A 15,545-nucleotide genomic window follows, 5' to 3' on the forward strand; every position below is an offset into this window, starting at 1 on the left:
TGAGAGACTGTGAAGAGCAAAGTGAAATTTAGAAGAGTTTTTTTGGTGTGTTTGTTCTTTGAGAGAAAGAGACAAAAACAGTTTATAAATCATAGAATAGTAGACTGGATAGGGGAGCACCGGCTTCAGGTTTAAGACAGAGGATTAACCACAGTTTCATAACTTATTAAGGGGCAGGCTTAGGAAGGGACTCAGTGAGCCTCTGTTTCCCTGCCTGTAAAATGGGGATAACAATAGTTAACTCTCATGAAGCATCTGACTGTGAAATGAATGTCACAATAAGTGGCAGTCAGGGCTTAGTATGGGAAACATGTTGAACTGGTTTGTCTTCAAAAGTAGGAACGTGACATATAAACTTCAATGCAATCAACAACGACAAACATTTACGTGATGGCCGACTGTTGAGTGAGAATGGCTGAAAAGGAAGGGAAGAGAGGGAAAGGGCATTGCAGAGCCAGGACAAGCGTCTGTGGCTGCAGTCTGTAAATTAGCGGATCTGAGCTTCTTCTCAGGCACAGACCCTTCAAGAATCTGTTGAAAGCCATTGGTCCTTTCCCCAGGCAACGACATGCATATACTTATCTACCAAATTCTGCAGAAAATATTTCAGGAGGCCATGGCCCTTGGGTTAACACTGCCTGCAGTAAACAAAATAGGTACCTATATAGGGAAAGCCTCCCTGAGAAACCATCCCCCGGCTCATACTTCATTCATGCGTGCATTTGTAAATTTTACTCCCACACTTAGCCATGTAAATGTATGGAAAGGTTCAAGTTTTGTGGATCACAAGAATATACACTCCTTTAAAAGAGAGATCCATTGTTCTCCATGGTCTGCCAGCACGTGTGTGCCCTATACCACAGGATGTTTTTAAATGTAAGCATTTCTGTGCACTTCCCTTTTCCTCAGCAGCTGCCTTGAGGGTAGGAGTGTGTTTCATATAACTTTGTGTCTCCCAAAACACCAAGCACAGAGCTTCACATACATTATGGACCTAAACGGGAAAATAGGTCTGCCTTTGCGGCATGTACATTTCTAATGCAGCTCCCTGCCCCAGCTTGTCAGAATAATACTTCAAAATGTCCACAAGTCTACCACTTTCTGTATCTTCTTTACTACTAGGGGCTGCGGAGAAACCTCCCCTGCTGTTCCCTGTAGACGCCCCGAAACACTGCGGCAATGGCTTCCAATCTAAGGGCTAGGGCTCCCTGGAGGTATATCCTGGATAAGCGATATTGCAAAGGGGAAGTGAAGTTCCCTGAGTACCATGTTTTATAGCATTTCAATCATCATTTTTCTTAACTGCCCTCTCCCCGTTCTGTATTCGTGACAGGGGAGAGCACTCTGGCAATAGAGGGACCTGGCTGGTTTTTCTGTGGTGGGAACTCTGGAGGCAGCTTCCTCACCACTTTGACAATTTCTTTTCTGGTGAGCAATAATAAACAGTAAGTGGCCGATTTCTTGCTATTTTCCATCATTTTCCTGACAAAGTGGGAAGCCCAGCCTAGGGGACGTGATCACTTGCCCTACGATGAAATGACAGAGAAGGGAAGACAGTAAGGGTTCTCTGACAGTGAACACCCCACCCGCCCTGTGGCCCATCACCCCTCCCCCTAAATCACTTCCCACAAACAAACGTCTCCTCCAGCATCTCTCCCTCTTTAGTTCTCCTCCAAGTCTCTGGTAACACAGAGCACAGATTCCCCTCAGCTCTAGCAGGCCAGGGTGGGGCATTGAGAGAAGCAGAGAGAAAAATGGCCTGTTTAACACATATTTCAAATCTTCTAGTCCAGTGGTCAGCAAACTCATTAGTCAACAGAACCAAATATCAACAGTACAACGATTGAAATTTCTTTTGAGAGCCAAATTTTTTAACCTTAAACTTCTTCTAACGCCACTTCTTCAAAATAGACTCGCCCAGGCCATGGTATTTTGTGGAAGAGCCACACTCAAGGGGCCAAAGAGCCACATGTGGCTCGCGAGCCGCGGTTTGCCGACCACTGTTCTAGTCCATGTATGTTTTTCTCCAATGATCTGCTCTGGAATTATAAAGACATATAAATGTTAAAATTCCACATCTGTCTCTGACAACTTATTCCAAACAAGACATGTACATAATAGGTGAAGGGGATTTTCAAGTTAAAACTTTGGTGTCCAGCCTTGTTGATGAATAGGATCCTTAGGACTTTAATGCTACGGGCACTAATGACACTTACGTTCTGAAGGAACAATCTAGGACGCCTAAGACTTCAAACTTCCTCATCACATATTCTTCTTGCTGACACTAAGGAGCCAACCTTTAAAAAATGGTATAATAGCCCTAACTGGTTTGGCTCAGTGGATAAAGCGTCGGCCTGTGGACTGAAGGGTCCCAGGTTCGATTCCGGTCAAGAGCATGTACCTGGGTTGCGGGCACATCCCCAGTGGGGGGCGTGCAGGAGGCAGCTGATCGATGTCTCTCTCTCATCGATGTTTCTAACTTTCTATCCCTCTCTCTTCCTCTCTGTCAAAAATCAATAAAATATATTTTAAAAAATGGTATAATAATAAAAAGGAATAGATAAATGTATGCTTTTCTCAACTTATATTCTCAAATTTAGGGTTGATTTAAGTTATAATTCCATGTAATGTAGGTGTTCTGCAAAATGGACCCAAGGTGATGAAAAAGCTAAAATTAAGATGACAGTACCTTTCCTATTGATAGAAAAAGTCTCATGGCTAGAATTTTGTGAATTTGAACTTTACCTGTCAGAATTTTATTAAGTGTTTGGTACCCAATGAAGTTTGTATTTTAACTTGTATAGGATAGACCCTAATTTTGCACAGAAATACAAATTGACTTATTTTACGTAAATGCCCCACTATTCCTTAGTGCCTCACTGAGTAAGGACGTAGGCAACGATTCGCCATCATAACTAACTCCTTCATAAAAACTCTCTAGTGGCAGTATTAAGAAGTTCAACAAACCGGCCTGACATTCACTCAAGGCTTTCCACAATTTGGTCCAAATCTATCCATCCAAAGATTCATGTAATACCTCTTCATAGAGTATTGCTATGTTGTACTAAGTACTGGGGAAACAAATGGGAATAACACTCAGCTCTTCCCCTCAAGGAAATACATTCTAGCTCAGGAGACAGGTGAGCAACCAGGTAATTTGAATATACATGAACAGTGTTATATTTATAAGCACATCTGATCATGACAGAACTTAACAGAGGCACTGAACCCCATCTCAGGGGTTTGAAAAGGCTTCCGGGGAAAGGTGACCCCTATACCAAAACCTAATGCATATGTAGGAATTAGCCACTCAGAGAGGGGGAGTAGGGAAAGAAAACGCTCCAGACAGAGAGAATAGCACGCCTAAAGACCAGGCAATGAGCAAGAACACAGCAGGATCACGGATTTGCACAAAGTTCAACATGGCTGAAAATGTTGTTGGGGGAGTGAAGGGGTTGCGGCAATGGCAAGGGGGAAGGAGGGCAAGGTGGATGGAATGGAGCGGTGAGACATGAGGCAGGACAGGGTCTTAGAGCCTGATCACAAAGGCCACATATGCCATGCAAAGAGTCTGTTTATTCTGGTGACATTGGGGAACCACTGGAAAGTTTTAATCAAAAAAGGAGTATGATCAGATTTTCATTTTAGAAATCAATGTTTAGGCTGTCTTGTGACTAGAAAGGGGCAAGCCCTATTGCCTTTTAATTGTGATCTACTCACTCCCCAGCCAAATGGATTCATTAGAATCACAGAATTTTCTAGTTAAAAGGGCTTTGGGAAAACCTGATCTATTCCTATGCTTTGGATGAAATAAGAGAACCATAGTAGGTAAGAGGCAATATTTTATTCATGACACTCTACCCAACTATGGATTCAAAACTATATACTTTATGGTCAATCTCTTCCTCCCTCTGAATTACAAATATATGAAGCTGCCGTTATCAGTGTCTCTGCAAAACAGATCAAATAGATTATAGGTTTTATCTTTTCTCATACAATGCGAAGGTTGCTGTACCTTGTTCAGCAGCTAAATATACCCATACTAAGTTCCTCTGATTGTCTTAGTTGTAACTTAGTTGAATCATGGTCACAAAATTGTTTACTGTACACCCAGCACTGCATCTTCCTTACAGGCAGGAAGAAGTAGAATGAAGGGCAAAAAACATGTGCCAGTTAAGTCAAGCCCCCTTTTAAAGTCTGATTACATTTCACTGGCCAGAATTATATCACACAATAATTACCCTGGTTTCAAGGAAGGATGAGAAATGTAGTTTGTGAGCTGGGCACACAGCTATCTTTAACAAAACTGAGTGGGGTTTTTGTTTTTAAGAATCATTGCTCATTTTCTTCCCTTCCCCCCCCCCCCCAAATATATTATTATTGATTTCAGAGAGGAAGGGAGAGGGAGAGAGAGACAGAAACATCAATGATGAGAGAAAATCATTGATTGGCTGCCTCCTACATGCGCCCCAACTAGAGATTAAGCTTACAATCTAGGCACGTGCCCTGACAGGGAATTGAACTGTGACCTCCTGGTTCATAGGTGGATACTCAATCACTGAGCCACACCGGCTGGGCCAAAACTGAGGCTTTGTTCATAGGGAAGGCGAGAATGGTATTGCATAGGTAGTTAGAAATTTCTGCCACATTTTCCCACTCATCTTAGAATGAAATTCTTATTAATATAGCAATTATTATCCAGACATTTAACAAACCACAATAAAGCATCTCTTGCACTTTGTTCTATTGTCTAAAGCTAATTTTATTCCCTTATTTTCATTTTATTTTATTAACTTTTCCTGTCTGCTAATTGAGTAAGTTCCCTGGGACATATGAAAATTAAAAAACAAAACAAAACAAAAAAACTTTAATGTTTGTCATAGGCTTAGCACAGTGCCTTATTTTTCAGTAAGTACTTAGTACATACTGTTGCTTTGGCAAATACTAAAAATGACTTTGTACTGTATCCAGCACAGTCAACAAAATTATACACAGATCAGAAATTTCCAAGAGTCTGCCATATACTTTGCCCATGGATCTATGGTGAAATGGTAAAATATAAACAATGTGTTAATAAATCCTTTTCATAAAGCTAAACTTTTTCAACTTAAAAGAATGCTTATTCTAAAGTTATGTTCTTGCTACATTGTGGTGAATAAAAGATTTTTTAAATAAAATGTATTTTTAATGTTTGTACTTAGCAGAATTAAAATTTAAAACATTGCTAAATACCCTCACACTTTATATTTGGAAATTTTACTGGCCCATAATATCGAAAATCTTGGAAACAGTGCTATTTATAATACACTTACTGTCCCAAGGAACTGTAAGGGTACCTTCTCCCACTATAATTATTACAACTAGTAAGTCCTCCTACTGGTCACTGGCTCTTAACTGAGACTGCCAAGAGACTCCTAACTCAGCTTGTTGCAGGGTGAAGTTCAGCATTATTCAAGTCAACCTGGGACCATATTCAAGGTCAAGTTCCCAAACTGGTCTTTCTGAACTGTAAGGTAGCTGAGTGGCACAGATACTGCGGCAGCTTTGTGGTAGGAATTCAGCAAGCAGCAGGCACTCCATCACCACCTCCCCCGTAATCTAGTCAAGTGTCCAAATGAGCTACCAAAATGCAGACAGCCTCCAAACACTAGAAAACAAATCACAACAAAACCTTTTAAAAAGCAGAAAGCACAAACATCCAGGCTTGGATAAATCACAATTAACTGCGACCCTCTGGCAGATGAGAGACTAATTCTGTTGTCATGCAGTCAAGAGTGATAACAATAGCTCATATTTTAGTGCTATTTTACCTCAAGCTTTGTGTGTGTTCTGACTTCAGTCTTACTGTTTTTTAAAAAGTGCTACAAAAGAGCAAAGCTGCAAGAAAATATTTACTCTTTGCTGTGACAGCAAAATGCAAAAGATGAGAAGAGGGTTGAGACAGAGACAACAAAATAAAGCCTATATAAATAGTGGTCAAAAAACTGAAAGTATTACACTGTGGCTAACTTGTTGCTTTGCTCTGTTAAGATGAATGTTGTCCAATCATAAACTAATAAAAAACATTAATTTAAAAATTTTTGTAGTATCTGCCTGGTTATAATGACCAGCTCTTTTAAAAGATTAATATACAAGCCTTTACAGTAACACCCCCCCCACACACACACACACACAACTGCTATTACTTATGTCATAATTTGTTTTCTGGAGTATTTCTTTATCCTTATCACAAGCTACTTTATTAACACAGCTACCTTTATTAAATGCCTATGATATGAAAACACTGTTAACTATAAAGAACTACAGTTATATATTTCTAGTCTGAGTATCAGCATCAGTCATTTGATTAAAAAAAATAACACTTTTAGACTTCTTTTACTCACTGAAAACACACACTCAGAGTCAACTGCAATTATCTACACTAAACAGAACACCTTTTAAACTAATTCAAATTTTTATTTCCATAGAATCACAGATACTACTAACATGATATGTTTGTGATATGAACATGAATCGGGTATTTTTTTTTTTACCCAATTGTGTAGAAATAGCACTAAATAAGAAAAGTTCAAAAAAATCCATGACATTTCAACATTTTTCTCGAGCTCTCCATTTGTAATTTTTATTTTCTCTTTTGGGAGGTGGGAGGGGGGTAAGTTTTCCCTCCCATGATGCTTTCCTAGAAGCATGAAGACCTCACAGGAATCCTTGGTTACCTCACTCACAGGCAAGTTCTCTAAACAGCTATGAGGAAGGAAGCAGCACTGGTCACTGAAGAGGCTGAAGGAGGGAACTATAGAACAACAGTGCATTCAAAGGGGACGGGGACTTGGCCTGCGGAGGGCATTTTCTTGGGCTTTGGTCCAGCCTAGGCCAGTCTACAGGTATAGTTAAGATAAACTTGTTTCTCATACTTAAAAGAAAATTATGAATGAAGAAATGGCCACTAACCATCCTTGGCTCTGAATAGTAGAGAAGGGAAAAGGTCATATTAAAAAATACATTAATTAATAGCTCAATTACAAGGAAATTCCTGTGGGAGAATATATTATATGCACTTTAGACCAGACAAATTTATGATGATTTATGCCATTACAATGAGTGCAAATGAATTAATAATGATTGGCCACTTATTTCAAAGTGTAACCAAGAGAATGAAGCCCTTTTCCATTTGCTAATGTCCATCAAAGAGCAAGCCTGGCAGAGTGCTGTCTAGAATTCCATTCCTTTGCTTTATACAGGTACCTGATTTAATTAAAAATAATTCCAATGTAGAGTGCATTGTTCATGGATATAAAACAATTAACAAACATTTCTACAACCAGATGCTTTGCACTAATGCAGTTATTAAAACTGCTTTTAAACTTTAAACATCCTGCATGGCATAAAAAGCAAGTCATCATTTCTTTTAATAAAAAACATAAGATAACTTTGTTAAATTAGAAAATTCATTTGATAAAGATATTTTAAAACTCATTAATCTAATATTAGGTTAATCAAAACAGTCCTAATTCAAAGTAATTAGCTGTTTCTTGTCCTACAATCAGAAGTGTATAGAATTCAAAAGCTCCCTGATTCCAAGTATTTTTTTCTGCTCTATTTTGAGTTATAAATTAACCAGGTTTTGATATAGGGCAACTTTTAATCTCATCTTGCTTTGAGTAATTAATGTATTTCGGATGGCAGACTAAAATAGACTGTGGTAGGTAACAAGTGCTGATTGTTAGACAATCTGGGGGGCAACAATAAAGAAGTAAAATAACAGAAGAAGTTCATGATATCAAAGAAGTAAAAAAGAAAAAAAACACACCTTAAAGTCTACCAAATCTTTAGTGAGTGATCCAAACACTTCTATTTCCTATTCCCAAAAGGTGTGGGGTTATTGAACGACATAAGCAGGAGGGGGGAGGGAAGGAGACAAGAGAACAAGGGTTTAAATTCCAGCTCTAGCACCTATTGGCTGAGTGACCCTTTAATTCATTAGATATTTACTAGTAATAGGCTCCGTAATAGGCACTGTTTTAAGTGCAGGATAACAAAGTCTGCTCTCATGAAGCTTATATTCTAGTTGGGACATAAAAATCAAATGAACACATGTATATGTCAGGTAGTTCTAAGTCCTGAGAAGAAAAATAAAGCAGAGTAAGAGTGTTGCAAGTGATAAGGAGGGAAGGACTCTGTGGAAGGTGACATTTAAACAGAGACCTGAGCGAAATGAAAGGGGCGTGTGCAGTCACCGGAGTACAGATGGTTTTGATGCCATGGGACTGAGCGGTGCCTCGGGAATCAGTGTAGGTGCAGCAGAACCTCCACAGGCTGGAAAGAAGAGAGAGGACCGCCAACAGTGAGGACAGCGGCTAATGGGCTAATGAGGCGAGAGAACCAGGAGAGGGCAATGTCACGGAAAGCAAGGGAAGGAAAGTGTCAAGTTTCCACACAGCTGGAATATGTGCTGTCAGGAGACAGAGACAAGGGCTGAGGCTAGCTTATGGGATCTGGTAATGCCTAAGTCACTGGTCACCTAACTGAAAGGTTTCCGTGGAATGAAAGCGAGGAGAGCCTGTGAAACAGATTCAAGGAAGAATGGTAGCCAAGGAAAGAAGGGAAGGTCAAGGTAGTCAGAATATTGATTCTAGAGTGGACACAATTATACTTTGATTTCTTATGACTACTGACAAGTTAGCATGCATGTGACCTATAGCTATAGGATGAGAAATGAGATAAATGAGTATCTGATACATTATGGATTGCTCACTGAACATGAATACAGTAGTATTCCATGTCCTGTGCATGGCCTCCAAGAGCCTTCTCTGGGCTGATCACCTCCAGGAACCAACCAGTCAGAGGCAGCCCCTGGCCTTCAAAGCAGAGACTGGCTCCAGGGATGAACTCCCCTAAGTTTGCAGCTTCACTCTGTCTGACCAGGAATGCATCTGCACCCTTTCTGTACACCAGGCGGCACGCTGCGAGAGGACCTGCCAAACAGACTCCAGGGTTCTGAGGATGCCAATAGAGCTCTCCAAAGTAACCGACTCACCACTGAATCAAAAGGCTCACAATCAGTTATTTCATGCATTTGCACTACTCTAGCACTTTTAGAATTTAATTATTACTTAAAAATACATGAAATCAAAACAATGACATTCTCTAAGAAATATCATTAATGTTATGGCAAAAAACACAAACATTTCATGATAACTTCATTATTCGCCCTTGTTTTTAAATAATACACATAGACTAAGTTAGTAATCATTACAAGATAAATCTCAAGGTAATCTTCTAGGTAGTCTAGTGGAGATTAAAATTACTTGGTCTCTTTTCTAATGACCATACTAAAACATCCTACTGGAACAAGGACCTGCTAAATGTTAACCCTTTACAGATGTGTAGTCCAAACTAGAAGTATGTGCCACTAGTAGACACTAAATAGTAAGTTGTGATATGGAGACTGGAGAAACCACAGGAAAAATAAACTCAGAATTGTGTTACATGCAGGCAGATGGACAAATACCAACATTCCCAATACGAGCACTCTAAATGTTTCCTTTCTACACATTTATTTTATTGAAGTTGAGTAAGGAGGGGGAAAAAAAAAAGATGAACAAACAAGAGTCACTCTGCTGCCCGTTTCTCAGTCTGGACATCTTTGTTTAAGCTTTGACTTGGCTTAAATGAACGAATTAATATTGACAAAAACATCAACTAAGCTAATGAGTTGTTAGTTAAGGCAATAAACATGTCACATTAGAGTCAGCGCAGTAAAGAGGTAATTAGCCCTGCAAAAGCCCCGCTGATTGGAGCTGTTGAGATCCTCTGCTCTTAACCTTTGAGTCCATTATCTAACCCAGGAGTGGTGGCTATGTTAATGGGGACTCGCCAGGAAACAGCGGCCTTGCTGGAGCAGCTAAGCCTGCCCTGAGAATTCTGGGACAAAAGGGTGGTGGTGGGTTTACAAGAGAGCCATCAGCAAAGCTCCCTGAAAAGCTGAAAGAGAGCTATTTTGAGAATAAATGTTAACGTCAAAGAAAGAGAGAGGGCAAACATATTTCCAAAGAATTATTTAGGGGCTATATGTATTTTTTAACAAATGCATACCTAGCAATATGATAAATAATATACAATGTGACAAAGGAAAGTCACTCCAACTATTAAAGTCTCTCTCTTCTACAAATAAGGATGCTCTGATTCCTTCAAGATAAACGGCCACAATACAGTGCAGTCCTGACTATCTGAGTTACAGAAGCAACCAAGATCACAATTAAAATCACGGATCATAATTCCTATTCATTTTAGACAAAAAAGAAATATACATGGAATTACACTTCTGAAATGTATATGTTGACACAAATACCTACAAATTATCCTTCAAAGCAACTTGCTCTAGATCTGTTTTAGTGTTGTTTTTTAAAACTCGCTAAGTTGACTGATTTGGCTTTAGGACAACCAAAACTAGCACTGCAAAGTCTATGTTGAGAAAAGCATCAGATGCTTATAGGAAAGTCAAAAGTAGCAGGAGAGAATCTATGAATGAAAATACAGCATGCATGGCCCTCGCTGGTTTGGTTCAGTGGAAAGAGCATCAGCCTGCAGATTGAAGGACTCTGGGTTCAATTCCGGTCAAGAGCATGCATCTTGGTTGCAGGCTTCACCCCAGCCCTGGTCAGGGCATAGGGCCACGTGCAGGAGGCAACCAATCCTGCAGGAGGCAACCAATCAATGACTCTCTCACATCAATGTTTCTCTCCCCCTCCCTTCCACTTTCTCTAAAAATCAATGGAAAAATATCCTGGGCTGAGGATTAACAACAACAATAAAACATGTATGAATAAAACACCTATCCTCTAGATTAGTGGATCATTCCCGAAATAAAGGAAAAGACCACACTGAAGAGCACAATTTGACTTGGCATAATGTTTATAATAACTCCCTCCAAAACTATCAAACATAAGCTAAGTTTTGACATTGCTTCTAATATTACATATGCAGATAAATGTTAATTGACACTAATCTATGCATGTAGATTGATACTACACTATCAGGAAATATTTACTTTTCCTTTGAAAAACTTGTTTTACTTTAGAGCTTAAAAACAAACACATCATTAATTCAAGATAACACTAGGCTGACATTCATTTTGCACATTTTAATAATTTTATGTTATTTTCTTTTACAGAGGAAGAAAAGGTTCTGTCCCACTTTTGTTCTTATGCAAGTTTGAAGAAAGAAATGGTTAGATACACAGTTCCTCGCCACCACTGCTGTGTGTGTCTGGGTGTTAGAGGAGGAGAGATGTGGAACATTTACTATACAGTAAATCAATACGTGCTATCTTTTTCCAGGCTGAGTAATTTCAAAAGGGACAGGAAGCAATTAGATGCCTCACACCTTATTGGCTCGTGTATGGTTCTAATATATATATATATATATATATATATATGTATATATATATATATATATATTTTTTTTTTTTTTTAATTTCCCCTCAATATAGTTTATTTTTACTAAATTTGCAAACCAGTTACGTTGGCTTAATTTTCATTAATTCTTTTATAAAATCAAATTTAGATTGAAAAAAGCACTATTGACCAGTCTTCATTTTCAATAAAAGAAGTAATGCTGCAAACCAAAATAATAATTTTTTTCTGTTATTCTACTGTCATTGACAGCTAAGTATAACCTGAAAAATATACATACCACAGTATTATTTACTTCTTATATTATAACACAGGACATATAACAATGTCCAAATACTTCTAAACTGTCTAGGAGCAATAAAGAAAAATAAATAAGACTATCAAAATATTTTTAAGACTTCACATCCATGGTATGGATTTAATTTGATATAATTATTTATATAATAACTTCATATCTAAGCAGTATATCATAGAACAATGTATTCAATCTTTTTTTCTATCCCAACATACTTGAGGAATATAACATATTACCAAACCCTGTCTTATTATGGCAGGTCGGGAGCAGAATGTCATGAGTATAATTTGAGAAACTCCTCTTCAGGATTCATATATGTTCCACACTCCACACCTTGGCCCTGTCCCTTCCAGTTAGGAGGCAAAAGCTACCCTCCTCTCTCCAGTGACTGAAAATCTTGGGTAGTAGTAGAGAGCTCTGAAGTAAGATCTGCATTCTACCCTCAAGCCCACAATTAAAAAAAATATATATATATATATATGAATTTTTAAAATTTATTTCAGAGAGAGGGAGAGAGAGAAACATCAATGATAAGAATCATTGATTGGCTGCTTCCTGCACGCCCCCTACTGGGGATGGAGCCCACAACCTGAGCATGTTCTCTGACCAGGGCTGTAACCATGACTTCCTGCTCCTTAAGTGGATGCTCAACCAGTGAGCACACCGGCTGGCCTCAAACTTACCATGTGATTTTAGGCATTCATTTCCTCATCTAATGACATACAATAAGATGGGGAAGAGACCTATTTCTCGAGTTGATAGGAGGATTAAATGGTCTAACACCCACTTTGCCTTGACATATTCCTCCCCCTCCATCTCCCAATATATAATTACACAGAAATTGTTCCTTATTTTCTTCAATCACAGGTATTAATTTGTATATTATACTAAGACTTCACAAATGGACTTTTGTAAAAGTGGAAAACTACTAGGACTCTAGTCCTTTTAAAAATATATAATATAAAGCATTTTACCAAAGAGTATGAAAAAGTAAAATGAATAAATGAAGGGAAGGGATGGAAAGAGGGAAGAAAGGAAAATTATATTTGTTGACTGGCTGATAGGTGGCAGGTAGTGCACTGGGGCCTTTGCATGTGGTATTTTATTTAATTCTGAAACTAGTTCTGTGGGAATATGATATTAGTTTCAAATTGGAAGATGAGGAAAACTGCTTCTCAGACACTTAAAGAACTTATTCTAGATTATACTGCTAGTAATGCCAGAATAAGGTTTGCCTGACTTGAAATCCTCTGTTTTGTCCATTATGTTATGTATAGTATTTATTTAAAAGTAATAGGCTATGTCATAGTCCAGACTTAAGATGAGATCTGCAAAGAAATTTTATATTTAATGTTGCAATTTAAATATATCAACTTGCTTTTCTCCTGGTAACCCCAGAAACTGTAAAATGGTTTCATGACAATCAAATAATCGCTGAATCATTTTAACCTGTGTGAAGAATGAAAAGACTCACAGGCATCTCTCTTCAAGGATGGCTGAAACTGTTACCAGAATGATCTACATACATTAACACATAAAATGAAGACAAAGCAAAGCAAGCAAATATAACACTGGTTTCCCAACCTCCTCCTGTTATCTCTGGCCTAGTTACACAGGGCTCACAATGCTATTTTTCTTCCTCTCAAAAGCTGCAGCGGGTGAATCAAATGTGAAAGCAAGATCAATTCTGTTCCAAGACAGTCAATGAACTTAAGATCAGACCTTTTGGGTTTATGAAGAGAATCTAATTATGCTAGCATAAATATTTGTTTATACAACTATATTACAGAGGCAGAAAAAAAGAGAAAATACCTTCACCCACTCCCCGTGATGAGCAAATTTCATAGCTATTGATAGGGTAAAAAAAAAAAAAAAGAAAAAGAAAAAGAAAAATTTAGTTCTACATACCATACCATCCATATTTATAGCAAAAGCTGTAGAGCAAAATATCTTCATGCATCATATTTCATAAGAAATGACAAGAGCTGGAATGGTCCAACCTTCTCATTATGATAGATCAGAAAACAGAGGCTGAGTCAGGTTATGCACCTTCCTCTAAATCAATGGTTCTCAACCTTTCTAATGCCGCGACCCTTTAATACAGTTCCTCATGTTGTGGTGACCCCCAACCATAAAATCATTTTCGTTACTACTTCATAACTGTAATTTTGCTACTGTTATGAATCGTAATGTAAATACCTGTGTTTTCCGATGGTCTTAGGCTCTACAGCAGCGGTTCTCAACCTGTTGCGACCCACAGGTTGAGAACCGCTAGCAGGGTTGCGACCCACAGGTTGAGAACTGCTAGCAGGGTCGCCTAAGACCATCGGAAAACATAGATATTTACATTACGATTCATAACAGTAGCAAAATTACAGTTATGAAGTAGCAACGAAAATAATTTTATGGTTGGGGGTCACCACAACATGAGGAACTGTATTAAAGGGCCGCAGCATTAGAAAGGTTGAGAACCACTGAATCAAAGATCTAGAAGCCAAAGCTCCATTCTCAAAAACCAGCATTCTCTCTATGGTAACACAAAGCTTCCATAATAAATGGGTTCAACATTATCATCATTATAACTGTGACTACAACCATATACCCCAGTGCATGGCACACTTCTGGCACTGAGGAAGCATTAAAAATATTTGCGGAATGAACGAAGGGATTTGATTCATACTCCACTGTCCATATTTTAAGTTATCATTCAAGGTCTTGGTTAAATTTCACTTTATTTATCAAGCTTTGTTGGTCACTAAACCATGTGTCCCTGAATTTCTGGAGTGCATCTTGTTCATGCCACTCAAAGAAATACAGACTTAGAAAGCTCAGAATTAGAATGGACTTGAGATATGATCTGGCCCAGAGATCTCTAATTATTAGCCCACAAATTTGTGGACTCACTGCAGACCTATAAATTCAGAACACTGAGTCCGGTGGCATGGAGTTCACTATCCTGTGGGACAGCCAGTTCCATTGATAGACATCTTTTTTTATTACATAAAACTTCAAAAAAGTAGAAAGGAAAGTATAATAACCAGCTTCAACAGCGTGACCTCCTGGCCAATCTTGTTTCATCTAACCCCTCACTCACTCTCCCCAACACCTTGAATTACTCTGTAGCAAATCTCATCTGTAACTACTTCAGTATGGGTGTCTAAAAGATTGGAGATTGGGACTTAAAAAAAAACAAACCACAATACTATTACCACAGTAAACAAAATTATCAATAATTCCTAATATCATCAAATAGCCAATTGCTGTTCACTTTTTAGTGATTCTGTTCCCCTTGCTACCTCTCCCTCTTTTTCTTTCTTTTCTTCACTTTTTTACATTTGTCTTTTCCAATCCTAATCCAAATATGTCTCTTTATTAAATCTCTTAATCTACAATTTGCCCCTGCCCCTTCTGGGAAGATATAATTTCTTTTGTCCCACTGAGATTCCTAAAATCCAATTCTGCTGAGATAGCCTTTTCATGGTATTTAAAGAGTGTTCTTTTGACCTCTGTTACGGTATTTCTATAAATTGCCTGAAGAGATTCAGGTTTAAATTTTTAAAAAATATTTCTTAGATGTATTTCCATCAAGAAGTATATAATGCTCAGCTGTCCCTTTTTTGGTCATCTTAAAGAGCCATTAATTGATTAAGATGGCAAAACGGTGATATCCTCTCATCTCTTCTTCATTTATTGGCTAGAATACTGTTATCAGGAAGAATTTTCTCACATTAACCATTTTGTTACAATGAGATGATTTGTATAAAATACACAGAGTAAATGTTTATTTCTCTTCATTTATGAGTTTTCACAATAACAAGTTTATTTCTGGCATCATT

General features: G+C 38.2%; 1 protein-coding gene across 4 annotated transcripts in view; it reads right to left on the minus strand.

Moving 5' to 3' along the window:
- WDR7 (WD repeat domain 7) overlaps window positions 1-15,545 on the minus strand; it is a 324,295-nt gene that overhangs the window by 106,688 nt on the left and 202,062 nt on the right. The gene's annotated exons all lie outside the window — the stretch shown is intronic.

The sequence above is a fragment of the Plecotus auritus genome (assembly GCF_963455305.1).
Source record: "Plecotus auritus genome assembly, chromosome: 8".
NCBI lineage: Eukaryota > Metazoa > Chordata > Mammalia > Chiroptera > Vespertilionidae > Plecotus > Plecotus auritus.